Source organism: Camelus bactrianus, chromosome 3 (genome assembly GCF_048773025.1).
Source record: "Camelus bactrianus isolate YW-2024 breed Bactrian camel chromosome 3, ASM4877302v1, whole genome shotgun sequence".
Classification (NCBI taxonomy): Eukaryota; Metazoa; Chordata; class Mammalia; order Artiodactyla; family Camelidae; genus Camelus; species Camelus bactrianus.
Window position 1 is genome coordinate 66,168,820 of NC_133541.1, and position 14,701 is coordinate 66,183,520.

At 34.8% G+C, this 14,701-nt stretch overlaps 1 protein-coding gene and 1 long non-coding RNA gene across 17 annotated transcripts in view; one reads left to right on the forward strand and one right to left on the reverse strand.

Moving 5' to 3' along the window:
• The window catches only part of MCTP1 (multiple C2 and transmembrane domain containing 1), a 483,190-nt gene that overhangs the window by 417,238 nt on the left and 51,251 nt on the right, over positions 1 to 14,701 (reverse strand). The window lies entirely within an intron of this gene.
• Positions 1 to 14,701, forward strand: part of LOC123615195 (uncharacterized) — a 50,821-nt gene that overhangs the window by 34,493 nt on the left and 1,627 nt on the right. Inside the window, exon 4 of one of the 2 annotated variants that reach the window (XR_006722760.2) lies at positions 8,091 to 8,325. This is a non-coding gene — a long non-coding RNA (uncharacterized LOC123615195). Of the gene's footprint in view, positions 1 to 2,297; positions 3,601 to 8,090; positions 8,326 to 14,701 lie in introns of those variants that run through there. The other variant, XR_006722761.2, reaches the window with a different exon arrangement.

Below are 14,701 nucleotides of genomic sequence, written 5' to 3' on the forward strand. Positions count from 1 at the left end.
TATTTGTTCTAGTTCTGTGAAAAATGTCCTGGGTAATTTGATAGGGATCACATTAAATCTGTAGATTGCTTTGGGTAGTATGGCCATTTTAACAATATTAATTCTTCCAATCCAAGAACATGGGATATCTTTCCATTTCTTTAAGTCATTTTTAATTTCCTTAGTCAATGTTTTGTAGTTTTCCACATGTAAGTCTTTCACTTACACATAAGACAAGACACTATAAACCTCTTAGAAGAAAACATAGGCAAAATATTATCTGACATAAATCTTAGCAATGTTCTCCTAGGGCAGTCTACCCAGGGAATAGAAATAAAAGCAAAAATAAACAAATGAAACCTAATTCAACTTATAAGCTTTTACAAAGCAAAGGAAACCATAAGCAAAACAAAAAGACAACCTACGGAATGGGAGAAAATATTTGCAAAAGATGAGATTAACAAGGGCTTAATTTCCAGAATATATAAACAGCTCATACAACTTAATAACATAAAAACAAACAACCCAATCCAAAAGTGGGCAGAAGACCTTAACAAGCAATTTGCCAATGAGGACATAACAAATGGCCAGTACTACTCTGCCATAAAAAAGAATAAAATAATGCCATTTGCAGCATCATGGATGGACCTAGAGATTGTCATTCTAAGTGAAGTAAGCCAGAAAGAGAAAGAAAAATACCATATGCTATCACTTATATGTGGACTCTAAAAAAAAAAGACAAATGAACTTATTTACAAAACAATAACAGACTCACAGACATAGGAAAAAAAACTTATGGTTACCAGAGAGGGAAGGAATAAATTGGGAGTTGAAGATTTGCAGATACTAAGTATTATATATTAAATAAACAAGTTTATACTGTATAGCACAGGGAACTATATTCACTATCTTGTAGTAATCAATAATGAAAAAAATTTTGAAAATGAATATATGTATGTATATGTATGACTGAAATATTATGCTGTACACCAGAAAGTGACCCAACATTGTAAACTGACTATACTTCAATTTTTAAAAAACTAAGTAATAAAAAGACAAATGAGCCAATTAAAAATAGGTAAAAGATCTGAATAGATATTTTTCTAAAGAAGATATACAAATGACCAATAAGCACATGAAAAGATGCTCAATATCATTACTCATCAGGGAAATGCAAATCAAAATCTCAATGAGATGCCATTTCACCCCGACTAAGATGGCTACAATTAAGAAGACATATAGTAACAAGTGTTAGCAATGATGTAGAGAAATTGGAATCCTCATATACTACCAATGAGAATGCAACATAGTGCATCCACTTTGGGAAATAGTCTGGGAATCCCTTGAAAGTTTAAGCATACAGTTACCATATGACCTAGCAATTCCACTTCCAATTATATACAAGAGAAATGAAAATGTAAGTGCAAATGAACACAAATGGTTTAGGAACATAATTCATAGCAGCTAATGCCCATTAATTAATGAATAAATAAAATGTGGTATAGTCATACAATGGATTATTATTGGGTAATAAAAATAAATGAAGTTCTGATACATTATAAAACATGGATGAACCTTGAAAATGTCAGGTTTAGTGAAAGAAGCAAGACACAAGAGACTACACATTGTATAATTCCATTTATATGAAATGTTCAGAACAGAAAAGTTTTACTGACAGAATGTAGATTAATGGTTGCCTAGGACTCAGGAAGTTGGAAGAAAATAATAAGTGAGTGGTAATGGGTTTGGGATTTCTTTTGGAGGTGATAATGTTCCCAAGTTGATTGTGATAATATCTGGGCAACTTTATGAGTATAATAAAACCATTGATTAATACACTTAAAATGGGTGAATTTTATAGTATATGAATTATATCTCAATGAAGCTGTTATAAGAAAAGAGATTTTTATACATCCATGACCAATCAGAATCATAGAATTACACACATAAGAGGACATTTATATGCTTCATTTTATAGATTATTTTTGAGAAGACATTTGGAGAGATTTGCATTAGGTCACAGAATCTAAAGAGTAACTACACTTACAATTTAATTATTTCATTTATTAAATATTGATAAATATGCAATTTCAGACATTTGTTAATCACTATTACTTTTGCCATAACTCATGAACATCACTGCCTTACAAGGATATCCAATTAATTCTTATGAGTTAACATGACCAAAACGGAAATTTTATTTTCCCAATTCCCTTTCATTATTCCAACTTTAGCTAACAGCATCTTCCTAGTGTGTAAGTCAAAATACTATCAGGAAAAATTTTGACTCTTGTCTATTTCTCTTTTCTCCTTCCCAGGTCAATCTGCCATCAAACTCCAGCTATATTACTCAGAAATCCATTCTCACCATGATGTTCCCAATGCAGTTCGTTGTCTCTCAACCATCAATAGCCTGGCAAGAAATATCTCTATGAGCTTGGCCCCTTCTTCCCTGTCTGTCACCTTTATCCTTCTACTGTCATCAGCCACTGTCCTTAAAGATTATTCCTCTCCTCAAAAGCCTTCAGAGAATCCCCATAATTAACAGAACGAAGTCCAGATTCCTCAGCACAGCCTTCAACCACTTCCATGGTTGGGTCTCAATGTACCCTTTGAGGTTCCCCCTAAGAATGGATTATTTGACATTTCCAAACATATGTAAGACTTACCAATGGCTACACCTTAACTCACGTTAGGCGACCTCACCACAAAACTACATCTGGAATACTCCTACCGTGTCCTAATTATCTTTCAAAGTCCTGTTTAAACATTACTCCCTCTAGGAAGCTCCTTTTACTATCACCTCTACTCCAAAACCTCAGTCAAACTTTATGCTACATTCTTAATAAATCTATTTCGTTTTACCTCTTTTATCCAATATACCCACACGTACACATATTACAATCAACAAATACAGGTATTTCCCCCATTAAATTACAATCTCCCATTTTTTTATTGCACACACCTCCTAGTATATAAATGCTGCACAAATATTTACCTAATTGTGGCATCACCAAGTAAAAAGTATTTAAATTTAAAAATAAAAAGTGTAATACTGACAGGTAGCAGCATATAATATTATACAATACTAAACTGACTTTCGGCCAAAACAAAGTGTACTTTTCACCTTTCCTGCCAGATACAATGCCTAGTGTTATAAAAACAAATTATAAGGAAATAAACACATTTAAATAGAAATTCTTAAGGTTAAATTATGGTTAATAAAACAATTAAGCTTTTCATTTCTTTTTATTATAGCACACACATAAAGATGTAGCCATCTTTGTTCTATGTTTAGATCCTCATATTATCAGAATGAACTCTATAAAGCAGTACACAAAGGTAAGGGAGTAGGTTGAGGGTGAAGGAAACCCAGTATGATGCTGTTTTTATTTAAAATTCCTAGCTGTGACCTTCAGCTACAATCAGTAGGATGACAAAGAAGCCTGACTCCCTCTGTTCAATTTTCCTCAGTGATTTGCAACTCCTGACTTGTGTGCTGAGGGCTATTTTCTAGACCTGCTACAGACCCTATAAATGTGAATTTAAATTTTTTTATTTTTGTCACTTTGTTACTGCAAAAAACTAAGGATTTTTTAAAAGAATAAAATGAGGTCAGAGAAAAAAAATAGTTGCAGTAAGTCAACTTCTCCCTTTGCCAAAAGAGCACAAGAAAATATCTTAGTAGTAGATGAAAATGAGAGACCATAGTATATCAAACTGGAACATCCTGTCCTGTAAATGCTTGACTCTCAAATGTAAATAAATTCAGTGTAGACTAGTTTGAAGAGGGGAAGGACTAATGGCCATTAGTTTGAGGCCATTTAGAGAATCAAAACCCTCTGCTGTATTAATTATATTAGAAAGTATTACCATAAAAAATGGAAAAAACTCTTCAAGTGTGTTAATTTTCTCACCAAGAAATACAAATCTATGAATTTCTGAGATATTACAGGCATTAATTCCATTTACTTTAAATCGATGATCATTTGAATTATTTATACTAATAACTTCACCACCAGAGAAAAACTCTCCAATGAAGAAATTCACATTAGATTATCTATTGCAAATTTCACAGCAGAGTTTTCTTTGAATTACATGGAGTTAATTGGTTTAGGGTTACCTTTATTTTTAGAGTTTTTTAGCAGAGAAATAATGTTATTTATCATTTTGTCTACTTCCCAAATAACATATGATCTATAAAAAAACAACAAATGACATTGCTATATAATAACTTTCTCTTTGTATAATAATTTGTAAGCCTTCACATGGAAAACTAACCTCATTTTCCTACTAAAAAGAAATCTAAACATACCTAAACTTATCCTACATAAATTTCTCTCAATGCAACATAAATAACTAGGATATCTGTTCTGTAATGGAAAGAGATTTTCTTGAGTGCATAATTAATTCTCTCAACAAAGGATTATCTCAGAACACTCAGTAAAACTAAAGTACCATCATCTCTAAGAGAAATGACTGATAATAACATAGACTAAAGGTGAAAGCTGATCTCTCCCAGGAGAATATAACTGTCCCCTTTTACCCCTTCTTTCCTTCTGCTTGGAGTTCCTACCCCATTTCTTCTCCAAATTGTAGTTAAACTTCAGATTTCATCTTTAAGTCTCACCTCCTCCGTGAGACCCTCCCAGATCAACCCAATTAATTGCTATCTTATTTCTCATCTGTTAAATATAGTGTAAATGGACATACAGAAGTACAATTAGATCTGAGAATTATTTGAGGTAACACTAATGGGGGATTTTTGTGACAAACTAATTTCCTACACTTTTTGTCACCCTTCCTAAGAGAATGTCAATTTGGAAAGTAGACGATTGTAATGTTCTCATATAGAAAACAATAACCAGCTTCTCTGGCCGAGAGAGGATGCTATGAAATACATGTCTGGCCAATGATATATAAGTAGATTGGGCAGCTCCTCAAAAAGGGAGTAAACCTATGCTGACCTAGTTTCTGTCCTCCCTTTTTTCTGCCTACAATATGGATGTGACGTTGGAAACGAAGCAGCTATCTTGTAACCGTAAGACCACAAAGAAAAGGACAAAAGATTCAGGACATAGACTCTGAAGCCCTTGAGCCAGAAACTACCTGCCTTTCAACTTAAACTTTTTAGACGTTTAAGACACTGTTTCATTTTGGGGGTGGGGTGGGGCAGTTTCTGTTATGTCAAGAAAACAATTCCTAACTGCTTTATAGCCCTTCTTATTTATATCCTTGTTGGAACAGAATAGGCTCAAGTCAGCACAAACCACCTGGATCTTCCCTTAAGTTAGTATAGATATTTTGAATGTTTTTTCTATTTATTTATTTTCAGAGTTATTTTATTAGAGAGTTGAAAAGGGGCAACTCAGACGCTAGTTAAGTTTCTCCACCATCGAAACCTCAAACTTGCTCTTAAATAGGGTTTCTACCTTAGAATTCAAAGTCATAGTTGAGAAACAATCTGTCTTACCCTTCCAGGAAGATCAGATAACATGAAGAAAAAAATAGAAAGCAAGGCTACAAGTCTAAGGCAATGGGATAGAATTGGCTGGTAATAAAAACTAAAATTGCCTCAGATTTCACTTGCAGCTCTTATTCTTCAATCCCCTCGCCCATGATGATTTTTCAAGGACGCTTGGAATCTTTGATAAAATATTTAAAGCAAATGACAGGGATAATCCACTGTTAATCTGCTGCCAAAGCCTCCCCTTAAGTCTGACCCAGCAGCACTTTCAAGGTACATTAGCCCCAGTGGCATCCAATCAATAACAACCACCTTCCACATCCCAAAATTTAATTCTTATATCCTTACAATATCTATTTTTAAGTAAAGAGGAGGTCATACACTAAGAATTCCTCAACATCTTACATAACATTAGCCTGTGCACACTTCTAATACCTAAAGAATTAAAAAAACAGAACAAAAAAATAAACAAAAAGTTTTATACAAACTGAAGGGATAAAATTTGGGAATAATTCAGTATTTTCTTGATGTCTTTGAAATTTAACATTTCAAATAATTTTCAGAGTAATACATTACAATATATTAATTTTAAATACTTACTACATTTCTCAATTTGGTAAACCAAGAGTTTACTTTCTTTGATTTAAATGGAAACAAATCACCAATAAATTAACTCTTTGATCTCTGTTTGGCATTGATTGTAAATATTTTTTTCATGGTACTCTGAGAGCCTATGATAGAGATTCCTTTCTCAATTAAAAAATATAGGTACTAAATGTTACCTAAAAATATAGCTGTGACTTTGTTAATGCCCTTGTGTCAATGTCCTTCCTATTCATAGATGTCTCTGTAAGGGTGTGCTGGCAGAATTGGAGACACTGCTAAGTTGCCAGGAATTCTTGCTATGATACGTCCATAGGAAGTCTGGGCTTTGGTCCAAGGAACTAGAGCTGGGAAAGTCACTCCCTCCATTTCCAGAGGATTACTAAGAAACTACTCCATCCTGTAGCGTGTCCTTTTCTCACAACTACCCATAATGATAATATTTTCTTGGCATTATTCTTCTGATACTGTGTTCTACTGGCACTTCTCCAGCTCAGAGGAGAGAGAGGCTCCCAAGCCTGACAGGTACTTGCTGGGAGGGCCCCACAGAAATGTCTACAGGAGTTTCTCCTAAGGCTTTTAAAGGAGATTCCACCAGAGGTCAAAGTACCCTCCATCATCACAACTCTTTCAGAAGCAGCCACTTATATGAGATATAAGTCACACACCCTAGGAAGTGAGATGGCAGAATTATCAATTCTTGTTACAAACACAAAGTCATACCACAGTGAGAAATGGCAGAGTTGTATTAAGCTGATGGGTAATCTGGCAGCAAACAAACATATACTTACTGTCTTTTCAATCTAAGCTGTATAACTGTTCCCTCCTGTCTTCTATGCCAAACTTCTCAAAGACTTCATCTCCAAATGACTATCATTAGTAAAGCAGAAGGGGCAGTCTGTATCATCTTTCTTGAAGCCATTGTTGGAATAAAAAGACAACATGAAAAAAGAGGAATTCAGCTCTTTTCAGTTAGCATTTTTACTGACTACCCAAGGGGTGCATGACTCTAGCAGATGCATAAGGTTATATCCAGCCCTAGTGGAACTGAAGGCATGTAGAGTAAAGCTTTCAAAATCAACAAGATGAATTCACTTTCAAACAAAACCACAGACGTAGGCTCCCTGAAGCCACTGCAAACTTTAAAAAACACTTATTACTCATACCTTCTAGCACATTCATATTTCCTAGTATTGTTTCCAAATATTCCTAGCATTCTCTGTAAATAGCTTTTCTTTCCTGGAATTTACCATTGACATTACTTTTTAAATTTGTTCCTAAATTTGCTTTCATCAGAATTTAAGATTTTTCTTCCCCTAAAGGATGTCAAAATTTATCATAGCTAAATTTAGAAGGATAATGGAACAGGTATATCCCCTTCTCAAAGCACTTTATATAATTACATTGAGGTTCATTTAGAACAACAAACAGAATTTGAGAGTGCCACATACTAACTGCAGTCAATTCTTCATACTTGTTCTAATTAAGATGAGGGGTCCTTACTAGCACAGCTGGTCTTGGCCACAACTGCTTTCCTCTGGCAAATGGAACATGAGATCATAATTTTTCTTATTAAATGTTCATAACATCAGATAATCTGCACTGCAATTAATTTCTATGAGGATAAGGGAGAGTTAACTGGAGACTTAACAGATATCGACTCTAAAGAAGTTCTGAGGCTTGGTAATAACACCAGAGGTGAGATTTTACATGGAAGCCTAGAAAAACACTTACTAGCATACTAAATAATAGCATATTAATAAAATAAATGTCTGTTGTATTAACCATCTTTATGGAAGTAGTTTTACCAGGTTTTATTGTTCAGATAATTGATATAACCTGATTGTAGAGTTAAGGTCTCAAAGCACATTTTGGGATTAAAACCAAACTCCCTAGCAAATAATAGCACAAATGAAAGGAATATCCAGGACCCTGGACCTCCTAGAATTAGATGTACCTCCTGGCTTTCTTACTCCTCTGATCCTGCAGGAGTTGTAGGAACTGTGTAAGAAACATGAAATATTATTTAAATTTGCTACAGGTCTGGAGAAGTTCTGCCTGTGGGCAAGATCAAGGTGCATTCCAAGGCTGAACCTTAGACAAAGGGCCCCAAATGACATCAGAAGAGAACGAAGACCCTAAGGAGTTTCTAGTCCCCACAATAAGTTCCACTGGACTGGGGCAGCAATGACAGAAGAGCTGGGAGGAAAAAAACCAGAGGAAGCAGGACTGCACACATGGTGGATCAGGTGCAATGGAAAGATCTGTGCTCAGTGGTGAGTTCACAGGGGCAGGGAATTGTGTTTTTTGTTAAATACTGGATACCTAGTTTGGGGGCACATAATAAGCTGAGTGAATGAATGAATGAGTGAATGAGTTGGTAAGGCTATTGGATCCATTTTCTTTGTTTCTTTAATCCATTACTTCCCAAAGCTTGGTCTGGGATATCATTTTGGGTGGTAATAGTCTGTCACAAAGCCTAACTCAGGTTGACAAAGTTTTTCCATTCAATTTTCTACTAACGGGAAAAGAAGATCTCAATTTGATGTTAGTAGGTCTTTAACATCTCTCTAATGTTGTTTTAACAAGACAAAGATATGCTCTCAGGCACTGAGTCTCCAGGTAACATCATCGAGCTAGAACTATACATACTTTTTTCATTTTCATCCTATTAATTTTTATAGTTACCATCTATTTTAGAATAGAGTTTTTCTGAGTTGTGACAGTAATATAATATTTTCTTTTAAAATAATCTATTTACATCCCCAAATTGAGTTGTTTAAAAGCAAAACACTAAGTGAATAATAAAGGTCATGTGTATATAAGGCAAAAATGAGAGGATGATACTCAAATGAATTAAATTTGAGAGGCTCTGTTCTAATTGCCTTGGGTCTCACGTGGACCTTAGGTCTCATTGCTGTTGTAACTGTGGAGACTTGATGTCAACTTTAGATGGCATCACAGATGAGCCACAGATCTAGAAGCTACTCTCTGAATGCACTGGATGAGCTACAGGTCTAGAAGCCACTGCCTCGCCCAGCAAGTACAGTAACCTGAGACAGAAGTCCATCAAACAAATCCATATGTATTCTTCAGTCCCAACATGAACAACTTAAGTGCTAATACAAAACTCCACGTTCCATAATCTGCCATAAATGTTATACTCTTACTGACAGAGTTGCCTGTTAAGTGTCCCCTCTTATTGGTTCATTTGACTCTCTGCTATTAAGCTAATTTATAAATCAATCCTAAGCTAATTAATTAATGAGCTTAAGAAATGAGAGAAAATATGTTTAGAAGAAATCAAATATCAGCTAGAAATCCTGTTAAACATCAGAATCTCTTTTCAATAATTATACCTTAAATTCCGTAATAAGTAACTGATAGATCTCAAACTAAATTCAGCAACAACCTGCAGTCTCTAAATTGGGAGACTAAGGTTCTGGAACTAACTTGCAAAGCTGACATGAGCTGCTAACAGATGACATTAAATTTCTGACATTCAAAACTAGGGATAAAAAAGGGCTAAACCGGAGCTGAGGTTCCTTATGCGCTTGCTGATGGTTATGACACTGGATAGTCAATAAAAATACTGATTAACTAAAGAAGAGATTCAACGCTTTCTGTGTTTAACCAAGCACAACCTGACTGCCACAGAACAACACTATTAAAAAATAAAACAGTAAGATAAAATCCACACACTCAGTAGACAAAATGGGTTCTCCTTTACCCCATTTTAATAAAGGATTCCTTGGTCTGCAGGACTCCAGAAACAGGCATCAACATTGTTACTACTGTAATTTAAAAGGAAGAGAGAAAATGGTGAATTTATTATTCTTAATAATCCATATTACCTGATTCTTTTGTGTATCTGTCTTCCTTTAATTATATTGGCTCTTTGCCACTTCACAGTAATTGAGACTTAGACGCTGGGACCAAGAGGGAAATGGAAAAAAACTAAAATTCATTCATCAATCTAAACCAATCTCTCCTACCTCTCCCGTCATTATACAACCACCAAAGCTACTGCAACAACTTCCTTAATGGCTCAGAGCAACAAGAATACCTAATAACAGACATGCTCAAACTCCAGAATCACTGAAATATCTCCTTTTATTTAAAATAAGTCATCCTAATGTTGAAATGCTTCTAACCATAAAATTCTTTACCTCACATGGGTGCCATTGTTTAATACAATAACATTATAAATATACTTTGAGTTTCCTGGAAAAGTGACATGTAAATAAAGTTTTATTGCCATAACAACTCCCTTAATGATCCAGAAGAGGCAGTAAATAGCAAGCTGATGGATTCACAGATGGTACTGAATTAAGAAGTGTTGCAAACATCAGTAAAGGCAGGAAAAATTATGCAAAAAAAGACCTAACATGCTTCAAATACAAGCAAAACATTTTTAACTTCATGGGGGAAAGAAAATGACATTTTCTAGTGTACCCAAAATATACTGTCCAGCATAGATGCTACAACCAGCATGTAAAAACATGCCAGCCAGAATCATTTTCAGTTCTTCAGAATCAACTAACAGGCCAAACTGCTTTTAAAGGGGAGCTGGCAGTCAAATAACTATAAAGGTTGTAATAGACAGGGGGGGAACCTATGATTCATTAGAAACTACCAATGAGAAGTTCAGGTTTGTACATTTATAACTTTGAGAGAATACAACTTACCATTTAGGAAGCTTATCCCAAGTAAATGTGCTTCATCCTAAGCATTTTTATAAGCCTAAATTTGTCTCCCATTTAGGCAGAGCCATCTGTCAGGGCAGATTTTTCATATCGACCGAAACAGAAATGATGTCTTATGAGGGCTGTGCTTGGGGTTGCAGGTGGCTTCAAGTTTGTCCTGTACCACCCATGGTGTCTAATGGAGTATATCTGAGACATGTGGTTAGAAATACCATCTGCACTAGCGGTGATAGAACAAAGCAGACGTTGACACCACCACCACCACGCTTCTGTCTTCTATGCTTTAACCTGGGCCTTTTGGAAAACATAGACGTATTTTTAATGTATCAAATATATTTTGATATTAAAATATTATATTTCTCCTTGGCTCTCAATATACCTGCTGTTTGTTTCATTTGTTCAGGTGCTATCCAATAGTTGCTGAATATAAAGTCTTGATGAACACGGTATAGGGTTTATTTTTATTTTTTTGAAGTAGAGTCAGTTTATAACATTGTGTCAATTTCTGTTGTACGGCATAATGTTTTTCCTCATAGGTTACTACAAGATATTGAATATAGTTCCCTGTGCTATACAGAAGAAATTGTTTATCTAAAATATAGTAGTATCTGCAAATCTCCAACTCGGAGTTATCCCTTCCCCTCTCCTTTCCCCTCTGGTAACCACAAGTTTATTTTCTATGTCTGTGAGTCTGTTTCTATTTTTTAAATAAGTTCATTCATGTCATTTTTTTGTTTGTTTAGATTCCACATATAAGTGATATCACATGGTATTTTTCTTTCTCTTTCTGGCTTACTTCACTTAGAATTACAATCTCTAGGTCCATCCATGTTGCTGCAAATGGTATTATTTTATTCTTTTTATGGCTGAATAGTATTCCATTATATACCACTGCTTCTTTATCCATCAACGCACATTTAGGTTGTTTCCATGTCTTGGCTATTGTAAATAGTGCTGCTGTGAACAATGGGTTGCATGTATCTTTTCGGTTCTACTATTTCTTTTTTTTTCCCAGGAGCCAGGCCCATTCACCTGTTTCACCCAACTGAGTTCTCCAATCACTGAGGTCTGACACATGAGGTCTTATTTTAAGATGGGCCTTCAATGCCCTTGTTGATCTGAGTACATGCCTTTGGAACTTTATTATCTTGAGGAATCAGAAAATCACCTTACAAGTGATCAAAAAGAAAAATAACTTGACAGGAGAGAGATAAATTAGGAGTTTGGTATTGGCAGATACAATCTACTATTTATAAAATAGATAAACAAGATTCTAATGTATGGCACAGGGAACTACATTAGTTATCTTTTAATAACCTATAATGAAAAAGAATAGGTATATGTATTTGTATAACTGAATCAACACACTGTACACCAGAAACTAACAACATTGTGAAAAAAAACCTGTACTTAAATTAAGAAAAATAATAATTTGATGTATCTATTGAGGTTAACTTCAATATCCCTGGGCCCTAAAAAGGGATCTAAATCCAGTCACTAAAAATAAGTTGATTAAACACAATAGTTTATTTCTCTCCATCAAAAAAGGAAAAAGACTAGAAGTCATTGAACCAGGTCTAGTATGGCATCCACAATTTCAAGCACCCAGGCTTCATCTACCTTGTTGCTTTGTCATCTTCAGCATGAAGTTTGGACATTGCAGTCCAAGATGGTTGCTTGCATTCTAACTGTCCACTGTGCAGCCCACTGGCCAAGAGATAGTCTTATGGCCACATTTAGCTGCAAACCTACTGGAAAATAAGGTCTTTATTCCAAACATCCATGTGCAAGGTTCTAGTATGTCTATAACTGAATAAGAAAGAGAGGGTAGATTCTGGAAGATGACTAGTTTAAATTAAGAATCATTTTAATATTTAAAGCTTGGTAATTTTAAAGATCCTTTTAACATTAGTTCTTGGTTAACAAAATAAACATTGATTCTCAACTGTTTATTCAACACAGTTTCTTTGAGCTTGGTACCTGAACAAAATTTCCTGATTTTTCTCAGCTTCTAAAGAATTCTGCTTCATGGTTTTACGACATGTGGTACTACAGGAATTTCTTTGTTTATAATATCACAAAATGCAAGGCGAAGTGAAAAATGTTCATGAAATGATAAAAAGTAAACTTGAAGTGTTCTCTTTTTTCTACAAAGGCCTTTACTTTTTTTTAAAGCTATAATTTTAGAACCAGTTAAAGTAATCACTTCAGGACAGACCCCTTTAAATATTTCAGTCACAGTAAAAATGTTTATGTCTCTTATATCACATTTTAAAAGTATGTAATTAATATAAATTCGTTGTGCTCTTTAATATAGTAAATCACATCAGGCAATCAACTATTCATTTAACCCTTAAGGGGGAGGAACTAGCTACTTTTTGCTTAGCAAGTGGCTCACTGTTAGCTGTCATTGTTAATCAGGGACATTAATAATTTCATCAGTTATTTAAATGTTGATGATTCCACACAAGTATCTCTTGCATATTTCTAGAAACTGAACAAATTATTGCAAATAACAGAAAGTCTAAATTTGGTGAAAAAATAACTAACTAGGGGATTAAGTGAAAGGAATATCCAACACTACAACAACTAGAAGGAATTTTCTTCAAGCATCACAGTAGAAAATTACAGTTCCTCTTCAAAGTTAACTTGAGCCTAACTCTAAAATTCACTTCAACTCTCTAAGTCATTCCCTGTACTTTACTGAAAAACCGTGCATTTGTAAATTTTTAACAATCATCTCAAACATTTATGATCAGCTTGAATAGAAACATATTTCTGTTTTTCTCTTTTTTTTTTCATAGCAAACAATGAGGCAATTTGAAAATATCTCTAAGAAATACATTTAAATAGCAGGAAATCATGTGTAAACCTCAGGAAATACATTACAAATAGAGGAATTTTGATCTCTGATCTTTAACATGAGAGATGCAATGGCTCTGGTGAAGTAAGCATCAGCTATTGGAAGAAGCATGTAATGAAATTTTACTCTCCAATCACAGTGGAACCCAGAATAACCACGTAACTGCTAGGCTGAAGGGAGGTGAATAACTCATGCCTGGGGTAAGATTTCTATGCTCCACAACAGCAATTCACACCCCTCAGACATGGTCTTCCAGACATCTTCCTGATTAAAACAAAAGAACCTGCAAGATTCATTTTTGCTTTGTCAACATCTATAGGGCTGTTTAGATCCAACAATTAGCAAATAGTGTCTAGTAGTCTGAAGCATCCAAAGCATCAGTCCATAGTCCAACTTCTCTGTATTTAAATAATTGTCTAAAACCAATTCCAACTAAGAAGTCAATGACCCTAAATCAACACAATTTAAGGTGCACATAGATTGGCCTAAATGAAGGCACAAGCCTTACACTGCTTCTGAGAAAGTAGAAGAATGAGATAAATGCATTTTTTTTCTTAATCCTTTACCCAGAGTTACTGTTTCTCACGTCCAAAGAGTGTGTCTTCTTTACAAGGGAAAGCAATGACTATGTTTATGCCACAGTGAACAAAAAGGTGGGCACTTTCAAGCAGTGCTCTACAACTTATCGTTGTCCTTTTCAGGGCTCAGAGAAATAAAATTTATTAACAACTGTCAAGTATAATTCCCTTCCCCCCACGTCTTTCTCTCAGACACACACACAGCACACATAAATACTCCCTATTCCCTCACAGTTCAGTAAACACTAAAAAGCCATAATGATTCAAAGACAGAAAATTCTGTGTCTCTGGATATCAACCTAAAATCAGAATATAAAGCTTTTCCCTACTTCCTCTGTAACAGAAACTAGCAAAGAGAGCAGGCTTTAACTTCAATTTTAATTCTAGTTCTGTGCAACTTTGAGCATAAAGCCTCTCTGAACTTCCATTTCCCTAGACTTAAAATTAGGATAATGCCTAACTTACCCACATGTAGATAAGGACTAGATGCAGTATCTTTAGGAGA